Source organism: Ambystoma mexicanum, chromosome 13 (assembly GCF_040938575.1).
Source record: "Ambystoma mexicanum isolate Mex_15411 chromosome 13, UKY_AmexF1_1, whole genome shotgun sequence".
In the NCBI taxonomy this organism is placed as follows: Eukaryota; Metazoa; Chordata; class Amphibia; order Caudata; family Ambystomatidae; genus Ambystoma; species Ambystoma mexicanum.
Window position 1 is genome coordinate 206,160,767 of NC_090938.1, and position 25,953 is coordinate 206,186,719.

Genomic DNA, 25,953 nt, shown 5'->3' on the forward strand with positions numbered 1-25,953 from the left:
AATTTCAAAAGGACCCCGCCAAGTTGGGAGGAATTTGCACTCTTTGGCTTGGTTCCTTTGGAAATTGTCCAAGTAGACCCGGTCTCCTACTTGATGTTCTTTTCTAGTTGTCTTCATACTGTCTGAAGATCTTTCTATATTCCTCTGAGCATAGGCAAAAGCATGTTGAAGGTGTTTTCTCAGATTCTCAACATACTCATGAGTTGTGGAGGCATTTATCAAGGTTTGATGTTGGGTTCTGTAGTGCAGATGCTGGGGTAGCACCATCTTTCATCCAGTCATCAGCTCAAACTGAGACATTTTTGTTGCATAAGAAGGGGTAGATCTGATGGCCATCAGGACAAGGGGTAATCGAATGTCCCAACTTGGCCCAGAATCTGCCACAAACTTTTTTAATATGCTCACAATAGTTTTGTTGTATCTCTCAACTCCACCACTAGAGGATGGCCGGTAGGCAATGTGTAGTTTCCTTTTGACCCCAAGTATCTCCCACATCTTTGTCATTACTTTGCTATCAGAATGGAATTGCGATTGACTTTGTTGAGAGCAATAGTGAAGTGGAAAACCCTCCTACCTTTAAGGAAATGTATGGACGTAAATCCAAAGGGTGGTTACAAAACCCTACAAAAAGCATTAACTTCAAATTCTGAGCACGCTTTAAAGAAATGGGAAAAAGCCAATAATATGACTCTCATCGAAATAGGAGAAACAATGAGTATGTTGATGCAAACTCTAGACAAAGTAAAATTGAAACTGTATAGAAGAGATTGGATCCAGACTCATGGGAGCTCCTCAAATTGTATGGAAAATCATCGGGAGAAGAAAGAAATTTGAATGTACTGCCAAAATATTTGTGTCTTTTTCCTAACTGGTATATTAGGCAACAGTTTCTGAGAATAAGACTTATTTTTGGCCCCTCGTAAAGAAGGAGGGGGTAAGTTGGAATGTCGTTTGTGCAAAAACACAAAATTATGTGAGTCGCTTTTCCATATGGTTATGGTATGTCCAGCAGTAACAGAACTAAGGACAGTTTTCATGGCTGAGGTAATTAAGAAGCATGGACATCGATCTAGGAAGGAATGGTGGAAGATTCTATTGATGGAAGAGAGAGACTCTATCACGTTGGCATTCGTGAAATTTGTGCTTGATATTTTTAAGAAGATAGACGAACCTGTATTGTAATTGTGTAATGAGATGAAAGGTTGGATAATACTTATGAATAAGGAGATATGGGTTTAATGGATCTGATGAACTGGCTAAAAGGTTTGATTTCTTTAACCATTAAATGCCAATAAAATAAAAAAAAATTAAAAAACCTATAATAAACCAATGGTTTATGACCATGTCCTAATGTTGTTTTCTGTGTGAGCACTGCTGTCATTCATGACTTCTCCATTTGAATGAGCGATGAAGTAAAATTATTCACTGTAATTTTGAATCCCAAACACAGGGCTGTGCTGATCGCCTTTTTCAAATCATGAAACCCTTCAGTCATATCTTCTGTACATATTAATTTATTTTTGGTCATCTGTGCCTCTTTACGTCCTTTTAAAAGTGGTTGACTATATGTACTGTAATCAAAGACCCAGCCCCTTCAGGATTTGAAACTAAAGGAAATTCTGCTTTGACTATATTTTTTAGGGGTCTCAAGTCCTGGATGAATCTCACCAACCCCCCGTTGATTTTTTTGACAGGGTACACGGCCGTGTCACAGGAGAAATCAGATGGTACTGTGAAAAACCAGAGAGTTTCCCTGCCCAGTCCCCAAGGATCCCTTGCTCAGGTGGCGAGGGCATGGCCATCTCCTTTGGATCCAGACCCTGGGGGTGGACAAGTGTGGGAGGATCACCTAGGTGAGGGGTCCTCGAGAGTGGGGGAGGACACCCAATGGTGAGACGCGGTATAACCGCCTTTCCAATCCTATTTTATGGGATATTCCAACTTCCCAGATCCCCCCTTTCCTACACAAACACTGAGCTGAGGAAGAGGAGGTCTAAGGCTGAAAGGATTACCACCCATGCAATACATTGGACACGTCCCTCTAACAAGATCAGGCAGGGTCAGGCACTTGGCTTTAATCATGCACACCTAATACCTACTAACTCTTCCCACATGGTTAAAAAGTGGAACATTGAGATACACTTGGAGCAAGGCAGTGCACGAGAAGGAGCAGTCCCTCCTGGCCTATGGTGAACAAGGTGAAGGACAGTGACAAACTGAGGGGTTGATTCAAAAGGGCAGGAAGCCAGAGACTTCATTGCCGAAAGTCTGTGAGGATTGTGCATGACAGCATAGATGGAAGGGAGAAAGAGTGTTCCAAGTGCTACAAGGTTACCAGCCACCCTCCCCGGTGACCGACAGAGTTGGGGAACTTCAGAAGTGACAGTGGTAACAACCTTGACTCCTACATCAAAGGCACGAAAGACGGAAAGCATCTTAACACAAACAGTGAGTTGAAGGAAGCAATGAAAGCCCGATCTGTGTTTACTTGAAATGCTTGCAACAGTATCCAATGGATGAAGTTTACGTGAGCGCCGATCAGCTGCGAGAGAAAGTGAATCCATTTATTAAGAACTGTGAATACAAAATACAAAGTAGCAGAGTGGTGGCGAAGTGAGATTGCCCAATCAAAAGTCTCTGTCAATGTTTTAAAGCTGTAGAGGCAGCAGGAAGTAACAGATGAACGTTAAGTGAAAAGCTCTCAACTGTTGAACTTTGTTTTGTTAAATTTGGCTAGAGAACTAAAGGAGCGTCCAAGCCTGACTGAGGAAGACATGTGTGAAAAGCAAGAGAAGGGTCCGAGCCTGACCGAGGGAGACCCGTGTGTAAAAGTAAAAGGAGGGTCTGAGACCAATAGAGGGAGACCCGTTTTGAAAAGCAAGTCATACGTAACAAGTACATTTTCCAAAAGATATTGGAACTGAAGGAAAATATGTAAAGTGGAAGTAAAGAAAGAAAGGAGGGTCAATGTGGTCATGTGGAGGTGAGAGCGAACATCCTACCAGTTTCGAAAGTCTTCAACAGTGAAAATCAAAATACGAAAGGAGGTTTGAGCCTGACTGAGGGGAACCTATAGTGTGGAATGTGAAGAAAGCCTGGGAAGGGAACCCCACCATGGAAAAAAGGTTTGAGCCCGATTGAGGGGACCGTATAGTAAACAGTGATCAAATACTATACCTAGAAACTGTTTAGCTGAAACTGTCTAGAAGCTTAAAGGATGACCTGGACTTGAGTGAGAGGGACCCGAGAGGTTAAACCTGTGAACTTGTGGCTCAGACTTGAAAGGCCAAGAAGGCTCTGGAGGGAAGAGACAGTTTCCTGTGTTCGCAAGCCAAAGTGTGTTCATCCATCCTGTTTTCCATCTAACCCCATGCTATATAGCCTGCAGACGAGAATTACTACTGATTTGTATCGCCATTCTGACATTTCGTTTCATCACAGATTTTTCATTTTGTAGATACATATCCCTATATTGCATTAGAGTGTATCAGAGTGAGGGCAGGCATTAGGTTTCTGTTAGTATAAGCCTTTATTGCTTGACTAAGACTGACTAGGGCTGTTTCTTTATTATTTGATAGTCGAGATTACCCCCATCTTAGTTATAAGGCCATACAGGAGTTTTTCCAAACCCCTTGAATTTAACAATAAAGGTTTTGAAACTTGCAACTCTTGTGTCAGTGTCTACTAGTGATAAGATGCCTCCCTTACAGTACCATAATACATTGTTTCATTAAAGCAGATATGGTTTTGAATATACTTTCATCCGCTTCCCTAGACATGGGATACTGTTTTGCACGTGGCAGAATTGCTGCTGGTTTAAGCTTTATCTTTGCCACTCTTACTCCTTTTTTAGTAAACCCACGTCATATGGACTTGTAGTACATAAGATACTTGGTACTTTTTCCAAGTCTTCCTGAAAAAATGGCGGTTTCTTTTTTACCAATGCCATTTCCTGTGGTATTTCTACATTCTCAGCATTTTTCCAATAAGTAAGATTTATGAAAAATACTACTTCCTCATTCGAATAGTCATCCGTAAATAGCTCCTCGTCCATCAAATCTGTCAAACTTCCCTCATCGTCTATCCCATGAAGCATTACTCGTTCTTCTCTTACTATTGCTGCTTCTAGTTCCAAATGTATCATTTGCCTTTCCTTGTCATCCATAGGAATCTCTGGCCTGAAAAAAAACATATCAGGTATCCTCAATAGCTTGGCAATCAATTTAGGCAACCATGAAAATAAGATGGTCACTCCATACAAAAATACTTTTGTACTTGTTGTAGAACTTTCTTTCCTGAAAATGCTAGTATGAGCTCCCTCACATTTACATGATCTATTTCTGGAGAAAAACACACCATCCCTTTGTCAGTGAAAGATAACGTCATGTTAAGTTTCGTCATCAATTTACGGCCTAGTATGTTTACCAGCGTTTGTCTAGAGTATAATAATGGCATACACATGTCGTGTGCACTTCTAGAAATTGGGTTTTTTGACTGTAAATGGAAGTTAATTCATTGCCCCAGAAAATATCTTTTGCATTCATGACATGCCTGACATTGGATATTTTCCCTCACGGACACAGGAACGAGTTGCTCCAGTGTCCACAAGAAATGAAAACGTCTTGCCTCCCATCGTCACCTTGATCCTTGGTTGCACTCTGGGGTCCGGTGCTACAGATATCACTGGACACATCAGGTCCTCCATCCCCGTACCAGTGAAAGGTTTTCCTCTCACCAATCATATTCTCCGTTTTGGGTGTGGGTACTTGCGTTTCTCCTATATCCATGCGCCATTGTGATGCACCTGTCTGGTGCATTGGAATAAATTGTACTTGTATCAGTGCCTGTTGCATCTGTATAGGTACTTGCTGTTGTTGCCCTTGTGGCGACTGCAGCTGCATTGGGACTTGTTGTATTCGCTCTGCTTGCAGTACATATATCTGGGTTTGCGTGTGATCTTGGGCATAATATAGCTGTGAATCTGTATTATACTGTGGAGCAAATCCCATCCCCCTCTTGGAGATTGCCAATTCTATTGTTGCATGCCTCCCTTACTTCTGCATGCTCTAGCTAAATGTCCTAATTTACTACAACTCCAACATTGCGGTGGCTGTCCACCATTAAATCCTCCCCTTCCTTGAGGGCTTTGAAATCCCCCTCAAGGACCATTCCCTCTGCCTCTCGGCATAACAGTATACCTGTTCTGATCCATGGCATATGCCACATCAATCTGCTGTGGTAGCTGCACGATTTGTGCTGTCGCTCCCTCATTGTTTGTCAATACCGCTCCCTCTTTGGCGTATTTTGATAATTCTTTTCTGCACCAACTTCGCATCTTCCTGTTTTTTAACCCCTGCTTTATTTTTGTCTTTCTCCCTTAATATTTGACATTAATGCACAATTGTATCTCTGGTCATGGCTTTGCTTCCATCCTACCTGTTATATCAGTTAACACGGCACCGGCTCCGACAGCCTTTGACAAAATATGGTAAAATAATGCTACCGCTTGTCCCATGATTCATGCGTTTCCAAATTCCATCTATCCTGAATGAAGGCAATGGGGTGTTCAGTCTCTCCCAGTTTCCTACTCATTATTACCCCAACATCCGATGCATTAGGATATTTTTTAAATTTTTTTTATTGTACAAGGTTTATTTAAACCTTATACAAACATATCAAACTATTAAAAGAGGGAAAAAATAATTCAATAAATCAATAGACATATTTGAAACCAACATTTCATAATTCTGGTAATTCTAAAATCATAAAAGATCCAAAGTATCAAGGCCACAGATTCACATATTTAATAAATGAACCAATTCTAATCAGAAGTGGAGTCACTCTTCATTCCAGAAGGTACTGCCAAAGGTACTCTTCATTTAATGATGCTAGTCAATGTACAAAAGTACTGAATAACTCTATTCTCAATATTTGCAGTTCTCGACATTCAATCAACAGATGCTTTAATGATACCAATTCCAACCCACAAAAACGACAAAGTTGTCTATTGTCCCTCTTTCGTACAGTATTTCTTTTGTAGGTAAAAGATTGAACCTCATTCTCATAATGCTATCGCTTCGACAGGAGTCAGAGCATATTATAAGATATTTTAAAACGCCTCCATGTTTCTTTGGCTTCTTATTAATGTCTGCATTATGAGGAATAGGCCGACCTAGCATCACTAGTTGTAATCCAATCCACCTGAAGGATTTTCACTTTAGCTTTGTCTGGGTTCTGAATGAGGGTTTCTGTATTTATCCCATAGCGTGCCATCATGTTGATACAGTTGTCTCTAAATGGGAGAGTTGGCCCCTTAGTTGACTGTGCAATAGTCTTCCCCATGAACATGTATAACAAGACCACATCAGGGGGTCAAGAGTTTCCTATGTAACATCCGTTTTCTATGTGTACTACAGACTTTATGGAGCTTAAGCCTAGCTCAAAGCGCAGAATGATGACGGGAACGCAATTAGGGAGACTCAATGCTCTTCGCCAGATCAATCCTTCTAAGTTACTCAGATCTATTCTTTCATTTGCTACCCCGTTCCAGACCATAGAGAAGGAGTGGCACTATCTTACTCTGGTAAAATGTTACCAGTGGGAGGATGCTAAAGCGACAATATTTGCTCTTAAGATGTTTCATTTGGGCTGCATATTTTTTTCTCTGGCCCAAAGGAGTTCTCTCCTAGTCTTGATATCTATAGACCTTACTAAGATTATGCTGAGGTATTTTGCTGACTGAGAAACCCTTAACTCAGTTTGGTCTAATCGCTAAATGAAGTTAGAGGGCTTCCCCCCCCCACCACTGAAGGACATTATCATGGATTTGGATGGATTAATTGCTAACCTATTTATGGCCACAAATATCTCAAATTGAGTTAGAACTTTCTGTAGCCCCACGTGTGTCGTATCCAAAAGGATAACATCATCCGCAAATACCACCCAAGAGCAGGACTCACCCTCTATCCTCGGGGCAACTAAACCAGTATTACTCAGGAAGTCTCCCAAATCCACAAAATAAAGATTAAATAAGCATGCTGCAAATGTGCATACTTGTCTTACTCTGCGGGCCGCCTTCATTGGGTTGGTTACATCACCCTTGTTGTTCAATCCCACTCTTACTGTAGAGTTGGCATGTAGTTGAGTGAGAATATCTAAAAAGTCTTTGGGAATATCCCACTCCAAAGGTTTCACCCATAATCTCTCTCTCTATCAACCATATTGAAGGCTACGGACAGATCTACACAAGCCCTGTAAACCCGGTATTTCCCTTTGCAGCAGGATAGATCAATGAGGGACTGGATCAATAATCCACTCGCGTCAGTGCCAATAGCTTCCTAAAGCCTGTTTGAAATTTGGAGAATCTCCCTGTGAGAGAGATCCGTCCTTCGAGCTTTTTTAAGACACATTTAGTGAAGATTCTGCTTTCAACATCAAACAAGGCGCGCGCTCCCAGGAAGTGGGCCGGAAGTGGGCTGTCTGCTGTCGAGGAGACTCTCTGCTACAGACTGCGTGCTACACTAGCAACTGCTTGTTGGCCACGCCCCTTTTTATGCAAACAGGATAAGAAGAGACGCACGCGCGCTCTGAGGAAGTGGGCCGGAAGTGGGCTGTCTGCTCTCCGCTGCTCGCAGCGCAGCTGAGCAGCAGGCCAGGCTTTCCGATCTTATGATTGAGGAGCGTGTGAGCTGCTTCCAAGAGCCTGCAACTCCAGCTGGTTTCAGATAAGGTACTGCGTGCTTATTGCACGGTAGGTGTTAGTGCTGGTATTTAGAATCCACATGCTCGCAAGTTAGGCTGACTATCAGCACAAGCGGATAAAACCAAGCGTGACATTTCACTGTTTCTACGTTGCATTACCTGATGTTGAGAGCGTATCAGGAATACAACGTAAAACGCTACCTTTCATACAAAGTCTGTGTTGTGGCTTTGTGCTAATATACTCTGTGTGCACTTTCAATTACACTATTAACACGAGGAGGCAGCTCATTTACAAGCGAAATACACAGGGTCATTCTGTGACATAGGCATAATGGCGAGCAATACGCGCAGTGGCAAACAGAATAAACCCATAGCAACCATAATTAAGGAAGGTGTGTTTAAGTTAGCAGAGAAGTCAAAGCACATCATTAAAGAAGTAGAAGATCCATTTGATCTTCATAATGACCCAAGTAAGGACTGTACCAAGGCTTCAACCAGTTCGCATGACTTCAGTATCAAGAAGACTTTTGATGTCAATTTGGATAAAGGTGCCTGTGCAAGCGCTAGCGAGGAGGGGGTTGCCTCCAATAAAAAGAAATGCTTTCAAATTAATGAGATGTATGATGGGGAACTGTTCATACAGCACAGCTTTTTAAGTGTGAGAGATAGTGTCAAGCTACTTGGACAAGATATTCCACTTAAATCTAATAACCCTATGAACGACCATATCTCGGACATTTCTATGATGGGGGCTACCGTTTTGACTGAACTATCTAAGCGGGCGCGACTCTCTTTAGGTCCCTCGACACCAGCTACAGGCAGAAATGGTGCCTTGGAGCATGTCCACTTGCACTTAGCCTCAGAAAAAGAGGCGCGTGCTACTACCCTACCTGCAGTTTGCAAAGTGGAGGATAGTGAGGTTACTGGTAACTTGAATTTGAGTCCGTCGACAATCGCCCAGTTAAAAGCATTTAGGATGGCCATGTTCCAAATAGAGACTGAAGGGGCTTCCGAAAAAAATGTACCACACAAATAATCCACAGAGGGGTGGGTGTTCTAGTCCTGTTGCTTTAACTACCCCGCCGAGGATAAACTATGAGCTTGCACTTAACACCTTCTTAGGGCCATCTCCTGTCGCCTATTCATTGGAGAGGATGGATTTGCAGATTCCTGTCATAAGTAGAATCATCAATCTCCTAGACAAGGGACATGAATTGACGCATTTGGAAATAAGGGCTCTTAAACAATCAAACATGGAGATCTTGGCAAGCATTAGTAAGATTGAAGGAATGCTATATGGTACTCTAAACAAGGTGATTCCCACTACTAATGCATCTAAGGACTTCACCCTTGAGTGTGCCTCTCAAACAAATTGCCATGAAACCAATGTGAAGGGTTCTCAAACAGAAAATGGAGGGAATGCAGCTCTGTTTTTGACACAATCTTTTTCACAAGCGGTCTTAGAACAGAAGAAGGTTAGGTTAATTAGTAAAAATTAATACAATGAACAAACCCAAAGCCCCCAAGTTGGAAAGTACGGCGGAATGGAGGAGATGTTCTTTAAAATTGCTGGTGACTTAGCACGTTTGTCTAGTCACCTTGGTCTACCCTTGGAACAAAATTATGCTCCATCTCCTGCAGCACTGGGGGATAGGCCTTCTGCACTTGTTCATGCACTTCAACATCAGCAGAAGGAGGATGCTTTGGAAGAAATTCCACAAAATGTCAGTATGGGTAGTGGGTCGGACGCAGAGGATATGAGTTTGAGAAAAGTACCCTTCATGTCTCGTAAGCAGAGACGCTTACATTTAAGGGCGCTAAAACGCATACAAAATGCAAAAAGTCTCACCTGCCCTAAAAAAAAAAAAACAATACAAAAAATTCAAAAGACAATGCGAATATCTTAAACCACCAAAGTAACGCATATTAGAATGCGGAATCTGAGACTGATGGTCGGATTGTGGATGAATGTGTGGTAGACCTGGATCAACTAAATGCTGAAAGCAAATTTGTGCTGCAGCTTCCACAAGTAAATGCTGACCCAGAGTGCTATAACAAAAAGAAAAAAGCGAATGTAATTAAAATGAAACAAATTCCAAAACAACAGCAGGGAAAACGTAATGACAAGGTGGGGTGCAACGAAGAAGGAAAAGCAACTGGTTCACTCCCTAAACACATAAGCCTGGCATTAAATGCAGGGTGCAAACAAACACAACTCTCCTCTTTTATCCTATCAAAGTGGTCTCCACGAAAATTCAAGTCAGGCGAATGGGTCAAACCCTGTAACGACCAAGGATATACAGGTCAACCTACTTCCAAGATGCACTAATCCATGCTCTCTCAGACAATTTAAAGAAAACATCCCAATCCATTCTCCGAGGAGACTTCAATCTGGGCTTCAACGACCCTAATGATACCCAGGCAGCCTCCCTTAGCAAAGCCTTATCCACCCTAGGGTTCACTCAGGCCATCAAAGTAACCACACGTAGCAAAGGCTGCACCCTCGACTGAGTTGCTCATCACACATGCTCCACCAGAGTCACGGACGTTTCTCCCATTCCATGGTCTGATCACCATTCTATCATGTTTGAAATTAAGGTCTCCAAGAACCAACTCAAACCGACCCCCCCTACCTGCTGCTATGGCAAGAAGTGCCCGGCAACTAACTAAAGAAAGGCTTACACCCTATCTGTTAGTTCCGGCCCTCCAGGCCCCTGGCTCCAATGACCCAGAAACCCTTGCTGAAGTGTTTAAAACGGTCATCTCTCAGGCAGTGGATGCTATCGCCCCCCTTACCTTGAAAAAGGCCAAGCGGTCCAAGCATTCCAACACCTTCTCCAAAGAAGCTATACAACCTCAGAGCCAAAAAAAGGAAAGCGCTCTCCCATTGGAAAGCAAAAACCAATGACGCCACCAAGTCCACTTTCAAGGCTATATCCAAAGAATATAAAGCAGCAATTATTAAAGCAAAAGCCTCTTCCTTCAACTCTAGGATAGCGAATGCAAAATCTGACACCAAGGAAATCTTTGCCATTTTCAGGGAGCTGGAAACTCCCACTACCCCCCCCACCAAAACTCCAAAAGGATGAAGATTGGTGCAACAAAATCCAAACGGCTATGTTGGACAAGTTCAACATGCTCCAGAACAAAATCCTAGCCCATCAACAAGCCCTGAGTCACCAGATATCTCATACTTGGACCTCTGCTAGCGTTGTCTCCCCCTCATTTGAGTTCAAGGACATGAGCGAACAAGAGGTTATCACTCTCCTCAACTCAATTAAACCATCATCCTGCAACGGGGATGCTTGCCCAGCTCAACTTATCAAAGAATGCGCCCTCCCCCTTTTCCCCTTCATCACAGCGTTCATTAAAGCCTCTTTCCAATCCGGCCATGTCCCCACTAGTCTCAAGGAAGCATGGGTTCGCCCTCTCCTTAAAAAGCAGACCCTTGACCCTACCATCCCAGGAAACTATAGACCCATCACGGCAGTCCCTTTCCTTCTAAAAATTATGGACAAAGCAGCCTATCTGCAAATCCAAAAGTTCTTGGAGGAAAATAATGTGCTTAGCCTTAGGCAGTCAGGATTCCGTCCAGGACATGGCACCGAAACTGCCAAAATGGATGACCTGAGAGACGCCGGCAAACCCACTCTTCTCCTGCTCCTTGATCTATCAGCAGCATTTGACCTAGTGGACCATAATACCCTCTGCCACCACTTGTCCACTAGTGCCAACTTTTCCACTACAGCCATTGCTTGGATCACCTCGTTCCTTCAGGAAAGGGTTATGAAAGGCTTCTCGGACTCAGCCTGTGCCCTCCCAAGCCTCATCAAATGTGGAGTCCCACAGGGATCCTGCATTTCTCCCACCCTCTATAACCTGTTTACAAGGCCCCTGTTCCAAATCTTGGACGCCTTGGGCATCACATATACCAACTATGCTGATGACACACAGGTCCTCATCCCACTCACAGGTGACTATGGAGCCGATTCGGCCACCCTCGAGGCCATCTAGTCCACTATCCAAACCTGGATGGCCGAGAATTGGTTATGCCTCAATGGGGAGAAAACCGAGCTCCTGATAATAGGATCACCGGCCACATTCAAAAAAATTGACAAACAATACAGTTCCTTCACTATTGAACACTCGTTTAGCCCAGTATCACAAGCTGTAAAGACACTGGGCATCTACCTGGACTCAGACCTCTCGATGAATAGGCAGGTCAATGCCATTGCCTCGACCTCCGCCTATCACTCCAAACTAATTAACGCAGCCAGACCTTATCTCTAAAAGACCAACTGCCTCACCATTGCAAGAGCCATAATCGGATCCAGATTAGACTACTGTAATGCCCTCTTCCTAGGGACCTCCAACAAAAACCACTCCAAACTGCAGATAGTCCAGAATAACGCCCTTAGGGCAGCTACTGGCATCTCTAAAAGGGAACACATTTCGGAGACCAGAAAGCAAGCTCACTGGCTACCCATTAAAGAGAAGATAGTTTTTAAAGCCCTTGCTCTAACACACAAGTGCATCAACAACCGTGCACCCCCTATACTAAGCACAAAGAGTTGTTAAGCAGGTACCCACCAGACCTACCAGAATAGCCTACACGAACATGATTTCTGTGCCTAAATCTAAGAGAATGCGACCAGGAGGCTCCTGCTTTCCGGTACTGGCAGCCTCACACTGGAATGCCCTCCCTCCCCCAGCCAGAAAACTTGAATCGCACCTTGCTTTCAGGAAAGCTATCAAACAATGCTGTTCACCTAAAGGCCTTGATTCGCGGATCTCAATATGGCTGATTTGTCATACCAGCCTACGGGTGTTCTGCACACCTAAAATGTATCTTGCTCACTGTAACCGAGAGCCATATCATGTCTACTGTATGATGATCTCCATTCGCAATAACGCCTTCATATGTCTCCTGCTCACTATAACCATGAGCCAAGCATACTCACGTAACTAAGAAAAATATGTGCAAATAAGACAACTGCTGCAACAGCGCCTCGATGCCTGTGGGCTGTACGTGCGCTTTACAAATACAAATAAATAAATAAAGGTCCCATTATTGAGCCTAAGACGAAAGAGGCTAAACCGCTTACTTTGGGGACAAAGGGAGCATCCAATTTGGATTGCGTGCATACACATCCAAATGCAGTTCTTCCAATCCCCGAATGTCCGATAGGTATGGAGGGAACCGCGCAGGGAATAGCACAAAAGAGAGAGAGAGAGAGTGAGGGGGAATCCTATTCATGTGAAGACGAGGCTTTAGCGATACTGAATCCTGCTACTGTATTGGATTGGAGTAGTGATCCAAATACACATGGCGTGGCACGACTGAATCGAGAATTTATTTTAAAAATCTTTCACAAAATTCCTATGTTAAGACTTCTGAATTCGAATGACGTTGAGTGATTGAAATTGGCTAATGTTAACAATGGCAGAATGATATGTAAGATATCCTCATCCATCATCCTAAAACAGATTTGGGATTTCAAAACAGATTTTGTTTAATTGGGGCTGAAATGAATTTATTGCATGATGAAAAGCGGGCTGTTCATTTTCTGAATTTTGTGCCACCCCAACCTGATGCCTTCTCTGGCATCACTGGTGACGTTGTCACATCATCCACTGCTTCTTCGGATGCTATTGTTCAGTTAGCAGCTATTGCATCAAATATAAAGGATTGGTCATGGTTAGGCAACTTAGTTAATGCTGTAACGAACAGCACCACTGTGAACCAGTCACAGTAGTTGAAATAGCATCCAGGTATTTTCCTGGAATGTTTGTGGGTATCATAATTTTCATTATTCCTCATTCGTTGCACATCGCTTTGATTTTGCCTATTTACAAAAAGGGAAATCCGGCAGATCCAGTAAATTACACGCCAATTGCCCTTATGGACTGTTCGTACAAAGTCTTTACAATTTTGCTTCTGAATGAGATGGAACAATTTATAAAAGCACATGATATTCTATCTCAGAATCAAACTGGTTTTCCGAAAACAAATGGGTACATCCATCAATGTGATTATTTTATCGCATATGTTGTATTCCTGCAAGAAAAATCAGTTAGGCAACATTTATATGGCATCCTCAGACATACGCTCAGCGTTTGACTGCGTTATTCGCAACAAGCTGTGGTGTAAACTAAGAAAACTTGGTTTCCCTGAAAACATCATTCAGCTACTGGCCCTTCTTCATACTGACATATATTTTAAGATCCGAATTAACAGGCAGAGTGATGTTACTCATGAAATTCTCACCTGTACGGGGGTGAAGCAAGGCTACAGCCTTGCTTCCACTCTTTTCAATCTTTATCTGGTTGATATTGAAACGCTTTGGGAACAAACATTATGCTATCCGGTCAAACTCGGACATCTCCAAATACACTGGTTAGCATACGCCGATGACAGTTTAATCTTTGATAAAACACCACTGGGGCTTCAAAATAAACTACAGGCTTTTTCCATTTTTGCAACCCACCATAACCTACGTGCGAACGTAGGTAAATCTAAGATTCTAATACTGTCAGGATACAAATAAATTCGTCGCTATTCATGGACTTTCAACAATCACAAACTGGATAAAATTTCCATGCTGAAATACCTGGGTTTTAAGATTACCAACAATTTCACCAAAAAATACTGGAGTGACTTCTTAACAGCCAAAGTTAGTCCTTTGATTTCACTTTTAAAAATAATCCATCAAAAATTTTGAAAATTCTCATTAAATCCTGCACTTCAATTCTACTTATTAAAGATCAAGTTGATAATCTTGTATAATTTGGACCTGTGTTTGCTCAACATCGATGAGCTATTAAATTCTGTACATGGGCGCATTTGGAAACAGGTGTTAAATTTGGCTAAATCAGTTCCAAATTCATGCATACACATTGAATTAGGTTTGTCAAGCTTGTCTGCACGCTTTTTGTGGCGTCAAAAGAAAGCTTATGTTAAAATGTTGAATCCCCCTAGAAATTCCATCTATTTGGAGTTTGCTAGGATGCTGGCTCTAGATAATCCTGCTTCAATTGTTCTCTTTAAAAAAAGAATGGATCTTGCCCTTCTCTGAATCAATATCACCAAAGAGGATTTGAGAACGAGAGTGGGTTATTCCAAATAAATGTTATATCAAATGGATTGGGTTGATCCTCAAGAAAAAATTTGGTTCACATCGGCTGCATAAAGAGTTTGCCTTTCACACACACAAAAGGGTTCTGAGGCTGATGTATGTGGAGGGCTTCCCTGACATCAAAGTACAGGAAATCTACATGCGTTTTCGCTTGAATCAACTTCATTCTAAAGAACATATTAGTCAGTGAATGCATTTAATTCAAAAATGGGGATAATGATAGCTGTCTCCCATGATTTTCGTAATGTTTTCCCTTTCAGGATAGCCTGGAACAAAGAGTGCAACATAGTCAAACAAAGATCTGGGTCACGTTTCATAATAGCATTACATAGGTCATTGACACTGGTATCTCGAGAGTTTGAGCCAGATTTTATTATGGTTAGGAGTGTGCCCCCGGAGATATCCAATTCCCATTTCCCTCTATATCCAAGGTTAAAGGCTGCACCTTGGGGCTTTTTAAAAATTTCCTCAAAATAAAGCTCCCAATTTGCCTCCAGAATTGGGTTTGTCATTTCTTGGATGGTGGCCCCTGATTGCTTGTTTACTTTAGAGGAGCAAAGGCTTTGACTTGACAGAGCCGGTCCAATAGCACAACGAGTAGAGCGCTGGCTTTGACATCTGTGCAGAGCCTGCAGACGTAGGGTCAAAGTCAGCCTTTCATCCTTCTGAGGTAGATAAATGAGCACCACACAACGTGGGTAATAATAAGCAGCACTCAGATACCTGAGTGTTCGTAGGACTATATAAATGCTAAATTATTTAATATTGAATTCAGCATCATTTCCCCTTCTTCCTGAATTAGAAGATGTTTTTGTGCTATGGTCCAATTCTTGTAATTCTGCTTCTCTTTTTTAATCAAATTAATTTGTCACTTAGCCCAGGTAATTTGATTTTTCCTAGCATCATTTGCATGGAGTTCTTACTTGCTTGACCCTCCCTACCAAAAGGTTAGGAACGGCTATACCTGTGTGTATTGGGGTGCTTTGAAGAATATTTAGACATAGCATTGTCGAGTAGAAAGTGGAAGTTCTCAATAGCGAGTTCCCAACTTATCTAGTAGGGTGGTGGTAGACCAGAAGCGATTGATGTAATTACTGAAATAGTCAAGACTCCTAAGGTTCCAACCAAGCCTATTTTTACCAGCATTCACCACTAGACTTTTACAAAGGGGTTTAATTTGGGATCAAACTAAAAGGTCAATGTTTAGGACCAAGATGTCATGGTCACTAAAATCTGAGTGTATAATCTCAAAATAAGTGGTTTCTTTAAAAATTGTCTCTGAGGCTACAATATAGTCAATCCATGATATACATTCGTCCCTGGGCCAAGTAGGTCTTGGAGGGAAATCCCCAGGTGTGTGACCGTTCAAAACATGCAACCCCAACCCTCCCAGAATTCCATCCATTTTCGACCTTGTACGCGTAATTTAAGTTGATGGACATTCAGTTTCTCATGTTCAGTGCCTGGTAATATATCTATCCCCAGACAATGGGAGTTCAGGTCACCTACCAAGAACATTTCAGAATTTGGATATTTCAGCTTATACATTTCAATAATCGATTGTGAAGCTTGCAAGCATGACGTCAACATTGAATGTGCTGGATCCCAATAAATGTTAATTAATAAAATGTGTTGAGCAGTTGGCTCATATTTAAATGTAATATCGACAGCAAGTAGCCATCTAGTGGTATCATTAAACAAGGCCCCTTCAAGACACAAGCAATGTCTCAGGGCAATGCAAAGGCCACCAGAAGGTCTACCTCCATTAGAGCTCAAGGCTCCCACACAAATAGTTAAATATCCATCCCAGAGGATAGTAGCTTACAAAACCCTTTGATATTCCATGATATAATGCTAATGTGAGCTTTTGAGAAAGACAGTTGGGAAACTTCTTGGGGCTTCCCAGCAAAATTAGAGAATGGTCAGATAATGGAGTTTTTGGTTGATCAAATGTGCAGGTTCTTTGGAGTCTTTTAGCAGGTTACCAGAATGGTCGGCTTGTCGCAAGTAGATAGGTGGGCCGACTCTAATATGCAGGGCTATCATTTGCCCCCTCCCTTAAACTCTGACCAATGCCCTCCATTTCACCCACCATAACGTAGTTTACCTAGTAAATATTTTTAAAGCTATTCAAATAGAGGCCCCTGTTTGGATTTGAGAACGGAGTAATTTTAAACCCCAGCTCTTCCAATAAAGCACTCTCATTTAACAACATGTGATAAACTACTAATGATGGAACATTAATGACTGCCATGTTCAGTCTATGGTGGTCAGGCAGTTTCACTTGAGTGATGTCTTTGGTTGATATCAAGGATAATACAGAAATGTCCTTGAATAACGTTAAGATGTTGCTACAATTCAATACTAGGCCTGGACACATAGAATAATGTATTCTAGCTTTAGGTAAGTCGGTGTGACCACTTCACTTTTAGTAGAATTGTAAGACTGGGGACCTTGTAGAGTGAATTGTGTTGTTTCTTGCTGGAATGGATTCTCATTGACGGTCATGAGCTTGATGCGTTGTGCTAGGTGCTCCTACTTTAGTTTGAAGATTTCCCCCTCATCGTGAATTTTGACCCCAAGGGGTTTAAATTTGCAAAAGAAAAAGACACATTTTCCCCTCGTTCTCAAAGCTCTGAGCATGGTTATCAGCTGTACTCATATCAGATGGATTACTTGTCTGTCTATCAGATGAAACCAGGCGACAGGTCTCTTGTGGTCCTGTGAGCATCTCCCTTCCTTGGCTCACAGCAAAAGCTCCCCCGTTTCTTCCACATGTGTGTTTAGCTCGTTAATGATGTGCACTTCTAAGTACTTGACAATCATTCTGAGGGGCATGATTTGTGCACTCAGGTTGTTGGTATCCATAAGGTAAACTGCCCTTGCTCACATGAGTTGGTAGGTGAGTAAACTGCCAAGTTCCGTCAGAGGTATTGACTTGGGCCTTATGACTTCCTGGCAGAGACGGGTGCTGCTGTTCAGATTCTTGCATTATTTGGTCAAAATTCAAACCCATTTGGCAGTTAGTTCAAAAGGGGTAGCTCTGTGTTTAGAAACTCCAATTTCTGATTGCTTTCATACAGACAATCTGTATTGGCTCTAACTTCTTCCCAAACATTGTCATAAAGGTTGACAAAAGAACTGAGAACAGCATTCAGGGCTGAGACGGTAGGAGATGTCAGCCTTATTCTGTCATCTACGTCTTTCAAGGTATAATGAAGTTGAAGTGGTTTCAAAAGAAGGGCCATCATGGTGCTCCTGGATCTTTTTGTCTGCATCTATGATTTCAGTTAAATTAGACAGTGACCCCAGAGGGGTCACAGGCCTGTTGAATGATGCTTTGCCCGCTATCTGCATTAGGCTGGAATGTGTCAGCTCATTTGTTACAATAGTGTTCATGAAGTCAATCATACTAAGATCATGAACATGTGTCCAAACGATAGTAGCAGTAGCTCGCATAGCCAATAAGGATTTTATTTCTGCGTTGGCAAGAGTTGCAGGAATAAATCTGTAATGCACAGACCAACTATTTAAGGCAACATTCTTTCATTTCAAGCGAGTGTACATTTTTGAATACTTCGCTTGATATACTTTTGAGGGTTCTTCACAGCCCCCTTTTGTTTCTGTATATTCATCCAATTCAATTAGGTCCTCGCATTGGCCCACTGATTGATACATAGTTGTAGGTGCTCTGGGCCTTTCAAGCTGTACAAGTGAAAAGGCACCTGTGCCTACTGCAAGGGAAAGATTTACTCCTGCAGTTTGTGGTAAGGAGATATCGCCTGTGTTTTTTATTGCCATCATGTCAACACAGGTCGTTTCCTTCTCAACCTTGATGTCAGCTTTCTGACTTCTCAGCCCCAAGCGGCTAGCCATCGGAAGAGCAAATGTACAAGGAAGTGTGCGAATTTCTGTTGAGTTGATTTTGCAAGCAGATTTACCAAGAAATAGAGAAAAGATGGAATAGTCATGGAAAAGGGGAGCAATAGTTACTTGACGGTAATAATGTATCAGTAAGTTGGTTGAGCGTGATGCTGGTTTGCTTCGCTCAGCCCGCTCAGTCCACCGGCTGTTGCCTGCCAATGACTGCAATTACCTCAGCAATCAGCTCTGTGAGTTGATCAAGGTTTTGTTCCTCCCACAGCAATAGAGAGTTAAGGTAGACTCAGGAGTCTCGTGTAGGAAGCCAGCGACTGCAACTGCCAGTGACTACAATTACCTCTGCAATCAGATCCAATTAGAATATTGTACTCTAAGTGATTGTCATGCATCTGCTCTACAATTATTAAATGGCGCTCCATTGTGAACCATGTTTTGTGCAGTGACTTTCGGATATGCTGCTCTTTTCCAAACGTCATCAGTTCTCTTCTCTAGGATGGCTGATAATAGGCCTTTAATGTCACCTATAGCAAGTCGCTCACAAGGTTCTTTTCTCTAGTTCAGAAATCCATTTTCCCGCACCCGAAGTTAAACTTGGTAGTGTGCACTTTAAATTATTCTTATCCATTTGGGGCCACGTTATATATTGTGGTTGACCCCTTACTCATAAAGGGGGAATTGTGACAATCCTGATTCATAATCATACTCGGTCACACTCCTCGTTTTTCAAGCAGGGTTCTTCTCACCCATTTGTTTCGGTCCTAGTAATGCCCTTAATCTGCTTATATAAAGTGGGGATATATCCCCTGTACTGCGCAATCATGCTTGTGGTCGTTCAATTGGTATTGGTGTTTTTTCCATGGGGTCTTTTAAATCTGACCATTTTACCCCTTTATCTGTGCTTTATTCCCTTGAAAAGCTGCATGTGCCCCACTCTCTCTGCACCCTCTCATTCTCCTCTCTTTCTTCATCTGACATCATTGTGCCTCATCTTGTGTGGCTGTTATCTTCTTCTACATCAACAAGATCTAGCCTGCTTAAGGACATTGTTCTATGATCGCCTGTTATGACGTCCCTTGATTTACTGTCGGTGCCCCTTAATCAGGAACTTTCAGTATTCTCTTGAGTTCCATACCTATCCCTGTTCCTGATTTGCCTATATAATTTCCCAAGCCTCTGCTCTATGTCTTCTCTATCCTTCCTCTATCACAGCATTCCCAGCAGCTCTCTTCAGGGCTGTTGTGACGCTCATTCTTCTTCCAATCGTTCTGGTGCTTCTGTAGGCACTATGCTTCTGTGGTATAAATATTCTATTTCATGATCTTTTAATCCCCTACATTTCTTCCTTAAATCCCTTAACTCCCCTTCCTCTTGCCTTTGTTGCAACCTAAGTACTTTCAATCTTTGGGCTTCTACCTCTTTTTGTTTCTACTCTTCCAATCTCTCCTTCTCTTTTCTCATCTCACGCCTTTTCCATTCCTCCCTTTGCTGACATTCTGTGTCCCTTTTATATATTCTCTATTTCTCTTTTCTTTCTCACTCTTCCCTTTCCTCTCTTTCCCGTACTCCATCAATGCCCTTGTCATCTAGTTTGATCAATATGTGTCCTCCTATCCATTCATTCTGTACTACTGTAATGCCCTTAGCTACCTTCTTTGTTCCCTTCTGTCTTTCTGCCTTTTCCTCTGTCTATCTTCTCTTTCTTTTCGATCATCACGCTGTTTATCTTCATCGCGTTTTGATATATTTTTGCGTTCTGTATTCCCGCTCACTTCTAAAGTGCCTTCACTGTTATAAGCAGGGGGCGCATACGTTGGATTAACATACCCCACTGCTGCCTTTAAAGGATAAAATCACTTTTCTTCAACTTTTATATCTTGTTTTTCAGGAGGTAAAATAGGAGCTGAAGGTGTTACATGTTCTGCTTTATTCTGATTAAGCATCCACAATCGCTCTGCTGGATCTTCTTTCTCACTATGGTACATTTTCCAGAGTTCCTAAACTGCCAACCTTTTTCCTAACTTCTTTCCTTTATGAGTGGCATGTAAGTATGTCATGTGACGTAATACTGGTTTTGATAATGAACCCTCTTGACGCCACCGCATAAGAGCTTTATTAATCGTGCCCTGGACGCACTTGGAATGGTACTTCCTAATTTTGGCTGTATATCTCGGCAATGTTCTGTATAGGTGTAAACGTGGTGCGTCTTCCATGGGACATGTCAATTCAGACTGTCATTACTTACCCGATCTATTATTTTTCTTTCTAGGTTTAATATATCATTATAATCTTTTTGAGCAAGCACCACCAATCGCTGCTCATAATCCATGAATCAAAATATTTTCAATACTTTTTGCACCACTGTTTTTCTTACTCGTTAATTTACACTTTCTATCAATTATTTTTATATCATTCTTGGTTTTTTAGCATGTTAGGTTCTCTTCTTTATTAGTATATCAATTTCATTTAATGTTAACCTTTTGATTGACGTCAATCCTTTGTTTAAAAAGTGTACTAAAAAATTGCTTTCATTCATTTATTTTTACTGTTGTTTTATATCTATCAGTTTACAAATGCAGTCTACTGGACTGTGGAAAGGTACACCCAGCTGGGAACCAGAGTGCGCCCCTCACCCCCTTTCTGTCAAATATATATATTCAACACACCATAACACAATTCCTCCCCCCTTTATATTTTACCATACTCGATGGTCTACTCACATCCACTAGTCAGCTAGAGTCCCTCGGGATCGACGTTCCCACAATCTACCAGTTCGCCTTCAGTCCAGAGGGCACCTGCGGGACCGGACAGTTATTTCGTCAAAGGGGGACCTAGCAAACCGGATTGAACACGTGCTCTTTTACGTGCTCTTTTACGCTCCGCTCTCCACAGTCTGGGTAATGTTAGGAGCCGGCAATTGTGCGGGGTCTGGAAATGGGCCTAGATCTAGGTCGCTAGACCAGAAACATCCTCTCCTACCAAATGTACTCTAGCACCTTGAAGCATCTTCTAGGTGTTAGATGGAATTACCAGTAAATATCACAGACCAAATAACTGGACAGAGCAAAGAAAGATGGTAAAAGACTGCCTTAATCTCAATGAAAGAAAGCAGGGCGATATAACAGCTATTCAAGTAGTAATTTTGCTTGTACAAAGGTTATATACTTTCAGATACGTCATTTATGACATCAACCCAGGTGGCATTTCATAAAACATATCGCTGGGAGGTATTTGATTAGGGGAACACATCTACTTATTGAATTATATACAGGTAAATATCTCATTGTTTCATGCGCCTGCCTTCCTGGCGCCTGTGGAACTCATGGAGGCTTTGTCGCCATTAGAACGCTCCATTACGCTGTTCACGCTGTCCGCTAGCATGTCTAGTCTTTTCTCCTTCCTCTCTTGCCCTCCAGTACTTAGCCCCGCCTCTTACTTTCACTTTCGTGTTGCAACCCGCTAGTTACCTTGCTTTGGGTCTAAACGCTAGTTTTACGCTTTCAGCCTTGGGCTGCTTTCCTTCGCTTGTTATCTTTCCTTTGGCTTACCTCCTCCTGTCCTTTTTCTTCCTTTTCCTTTCCGTTACTGATCTCGCTCCGTGCCGGCCCAGGACACGCTATTGCAGTCTGTGTTCATCCTGCTCACTTGTTCCTGGTTCTATCTGCCGTCTCTTCCGGCATACGCTTGCTTCTGTCTTACCTCGTCCTGTCCTTACCTTTCTGCAGGAGTCTTCCGCTGTCTGGTGTGTTCGGCACTTTCGCTGCTTACCTCCAGCTTTACTCTAGGATATCCTTACCTCCATTTCGGATCGATCCTCCTCCGTCTAGTGCTCTTACCTTACGGTGGCCATTTGCCCAAGCAGTTTGTTCCACCGCACGCTGCCCTTAATTTGTGGTTTTCTCATCAACTCAACTGCTTTCATCCAACGGATTTCCACTCTCGACCAAGATTACAAGAGGTTTTTTCGGCCATTGTCTTTTTTCCTCTTGTACAAGCGTTCTCAGGCAGGGTCTGCCGTGTGTTATACAGTGTCACTGTGGCTTCCATGCGGGGAAGGCCATATCTCTTCATAAAAAAGAAGTCGGACCAGAGAAAGAAGGGCAAGAAGCTTCGACTACCTTCAGAAGAATCAGCTGAGGAGGAAGAGGATCTAACAGCGTATAGTGAATCAGAAGCAGACATAACCGACAGTCCTGACACATTGGCTGCCCTTGTCTGTAAGACACATCCTGAGCTACTTCTTCATACATTTCATACTGGTAGCAGAGAATATGGCAGCAGGCTAATAACTGCAACATTGTGTATGAAATTGCATGGCAGGCCTTTTGATTGGTTGGCAACCCTATCCAACCTTGGACTTTCGGCTCTTCAGCAGCACGTGAACAGAACGAAACCTAGATGTTCAAACTGCATCAGAGTATTCTTTGTTTTCCCAATTAGTCTATTGCATTTCATCGACCTGATCCTTAGTCAAGGTCTATTGTTTGTAGTTGACCTCGTAGTCTGCTCACTGTTCTGGGACATTCAAGGGGGTGTGAGCACACCCATCTCTTAACTCAAGCTCTAATGAATACTGTTTGTTTTGAGTTCTTCATCATGTGTTAGGAGACCACGATTTTGTCCATTTCAGCCTCTCAATTACTGCTATTTGATTTTATTAAATAGGGTGTCATTACCACTTCTAGCATTTAGAGACTTGTTCACTCCCCCTCACATAGGCTTTAGCCTTTGTATTTGTCCAACACTTGGCATTTGCAAATGTCCTTGCCCCTCATAATCTTAGCAGAAATATATCTGACGCACATGGTCCGTTCATTCGACTTCCTTTGTGCCTTGCACCCATCTTTCGTTATAGCCTCCTCGACTTCAGGCCAACGTACTCTCTTATTCTGCACACAAAAACAGCTTATTAAACCTTGGCTTGTATTTTGAGGTAGCTGGGTTTATTCTTTAACATGGGCCCTTGTCCATTTTCTTCCAATGGCCATCCTAAACGTTATGTATATGCCTCTTTTTAGCAAGCTTCTATATGCTTTTTCTACCTTGCGTTACAGCGTATTTCCAGTTATTGGTCAGCAAGTTACTTTTTATTTGCACAATTACTTCATTTTTAGGTACATGTTTCTTTTTGTGCTTTAGTTACATCATCAGTTATTACTGAACTTGCAGCCCTGAAACAAAAGTGTAGAGCTGCGGCACAGAAGTGGCAAACCTCTGGCGCACCCTCTGACAAACTGGCCTGCCGCCTGCTCCCAAGGCAATACAGACTCTCTATCCGTGCCAAGAAAAGGGATCACACATTCAGGCATGGGTTTCTGGCGCATTCAACAACATGGCTGAACTTTTCAAAATCTGCAGGGAACTAGCCAACCCTTCCGCAGTATCCTCCTCCCCTATTCCCACTCAGGCCCTCTGCAACGCACTTGCCACTCACTTCACAACCAAAACTAAGGACATCCTGAACAGCCTTACTACACACTCTCTCAGCCCATCCCTCACCCTCTACCTCCCTTTGCGACTCACCCTCCTCCTTCTGCCTTGTCTCACCTGATGAAGTCACCAGAGTTGTCCGCTCCATGAAGATCTTGTCCAAACAGGTTTCACCTTGCTCCTCCAGAACCATCAAGGACAACATTGGCTCTCTTGTCCCTGCACTCGCTGATCACTGAAACCATTCCTTTGCTACTAGTTCCTTCCCCTCCTCCCTCAAGCATTCCCTTGGGCACCCCCTCCTTAAAAAAACCATCAGCAGACCCTACCTGTCCAGCCAACTTCTGCCCTATCTCCATCACCCCCTGGTACGCTCACCTGGTATCCACAGGGACGCCACCCAGCTGGGTTACTCGCTGGTATGCTTCTAAGCTTTGCCCTTATGTGGTCTGCGGGGAATGTTCTGCCTTGTGGTAGAATTAGGCGTGCTCTCCGTCCTGCCTTCTTTGCAGGGGCGCGTTGTCTTTCATGGGCGAGTGCAGTCCAGTTACTTCACTGACGCCGGCCCGTTTGATATTGTTAAGGTAGGTCTTATTGCTGTTCTTTAGTTTTGTTGCTATCCTGCATGCCTTTCTTTGTTTAAAATGTCTCTTTTTTCTCCCTTAGGTATGCAGAGCTTCAGCGCAGCGAACTGGCTTGGTTGAACCCCGCTGGTAAATTATGGCGCATTAAGAGCACTATGATCGGTAAGTAAGCGCTATGCGCAGCGCTGCGAAGTCTTGCCTTTGCTTACCTGTGTTTTCCTTCCTTGTAGGTCGTGGTGTTTTTCAGCACGAGTGGAATGTCCGGAGTGGTGCCAGCCGCGAGGCGACCAGCCAGGTAAGCCTTTTGAGCAGTTCGTAATTTGTAAATGTCTCTACAGCTTTCTTTAATGTTGCCTCTATCTTCCTCTTTCAGGTCGTTCTGTCCGGGAGGCGTGCAGATTCGAGGAAGCTTTTCTCAGTAGCTGCGAGCATTTGAAGATGAAGACTGCAGGTAAGATGCTGCTGCTAATGATGTTCCTTTTGTCTCCTTGCAGGTTCTGCTTCTCCGAGGTTCGAGGGAATAGCTGGACACGGTGAGCGTCAAGTTGCAAGCTGCAAAGTAACATGAAGCATGTTCTGCAGTCAGGCTGTGGTTTATATAGCCCAGGTAAAGTAGTACCAGGGAAAGTAGTTTCAGGCCTGCCACACCCAAAACACTAGACCGCATAGCTTGGTTCTTAGGAACCAAGCTATGTGGATGCCTCCATGTTGGCTGACAATACAATAAAGTAGTTCCCAAGCCCATTGTTGTTCATGGTGTATGAGCCTGGCGCCATAGGTGCCAGGAGTGGCCCCATGAGGGCTTTTGAAGAGGATGCAAGGCTCTAGAGGCCCGAGTCCTGACTCCACCTGGCCAATGGGTTTGCCAGAGGGTATTTTGGGCAGGGGTTGTGATAGCACTTCCCCCTAAGGCCCCTCCCATGGTGTTCCTTCTGTCTGGCCCAGGTTTGGTTGGGAAGTTCTGATGGAATTTCCTGATTAGACGTGGAGCGTTGATATTCTCACTGGGCTCCCAGGATCTATCTTGTGGTCCAAATCCTTTCCAATCGACAAGATAAAATAGCTTGGTCCTAGAGTATTTAGAGTCCAAGATATCTTTGACTTCGAATTCTGGTTCTCCGTCAACAAGTATGAGCTTAGGTGGTGTCCCAATCCATGTGCCGGGTTGCATTGGTTTCAGGAGGGACACATGGAATACCGGGTGGATGTGTAGATTAGGTGGT

General features: G+C 43.0%; 1 long non-coding RNA gene across 1 annotated transcript in view; it reads left to right on the forward strand.

The window, feature by feature from the left end:
* The first annotated feature begins 7,604 nt into the window (after positions 1-7,604).
* Positions 7,605-25,953, forward strand: part of LOC138521093 (uncharacterized) — a 143,047-nt gene continuing 124,698 nt past the window's right edge. Inside the window, exon 1 of the long non-coding RNA XR_011282932.1 lies at positions 7,605-7,729. This is a non-coding gene — a long non-coding RNA (uncharacterized lncRNA). The remainder of the gene's footprint in view (positions 7,730-25,953) is intronic.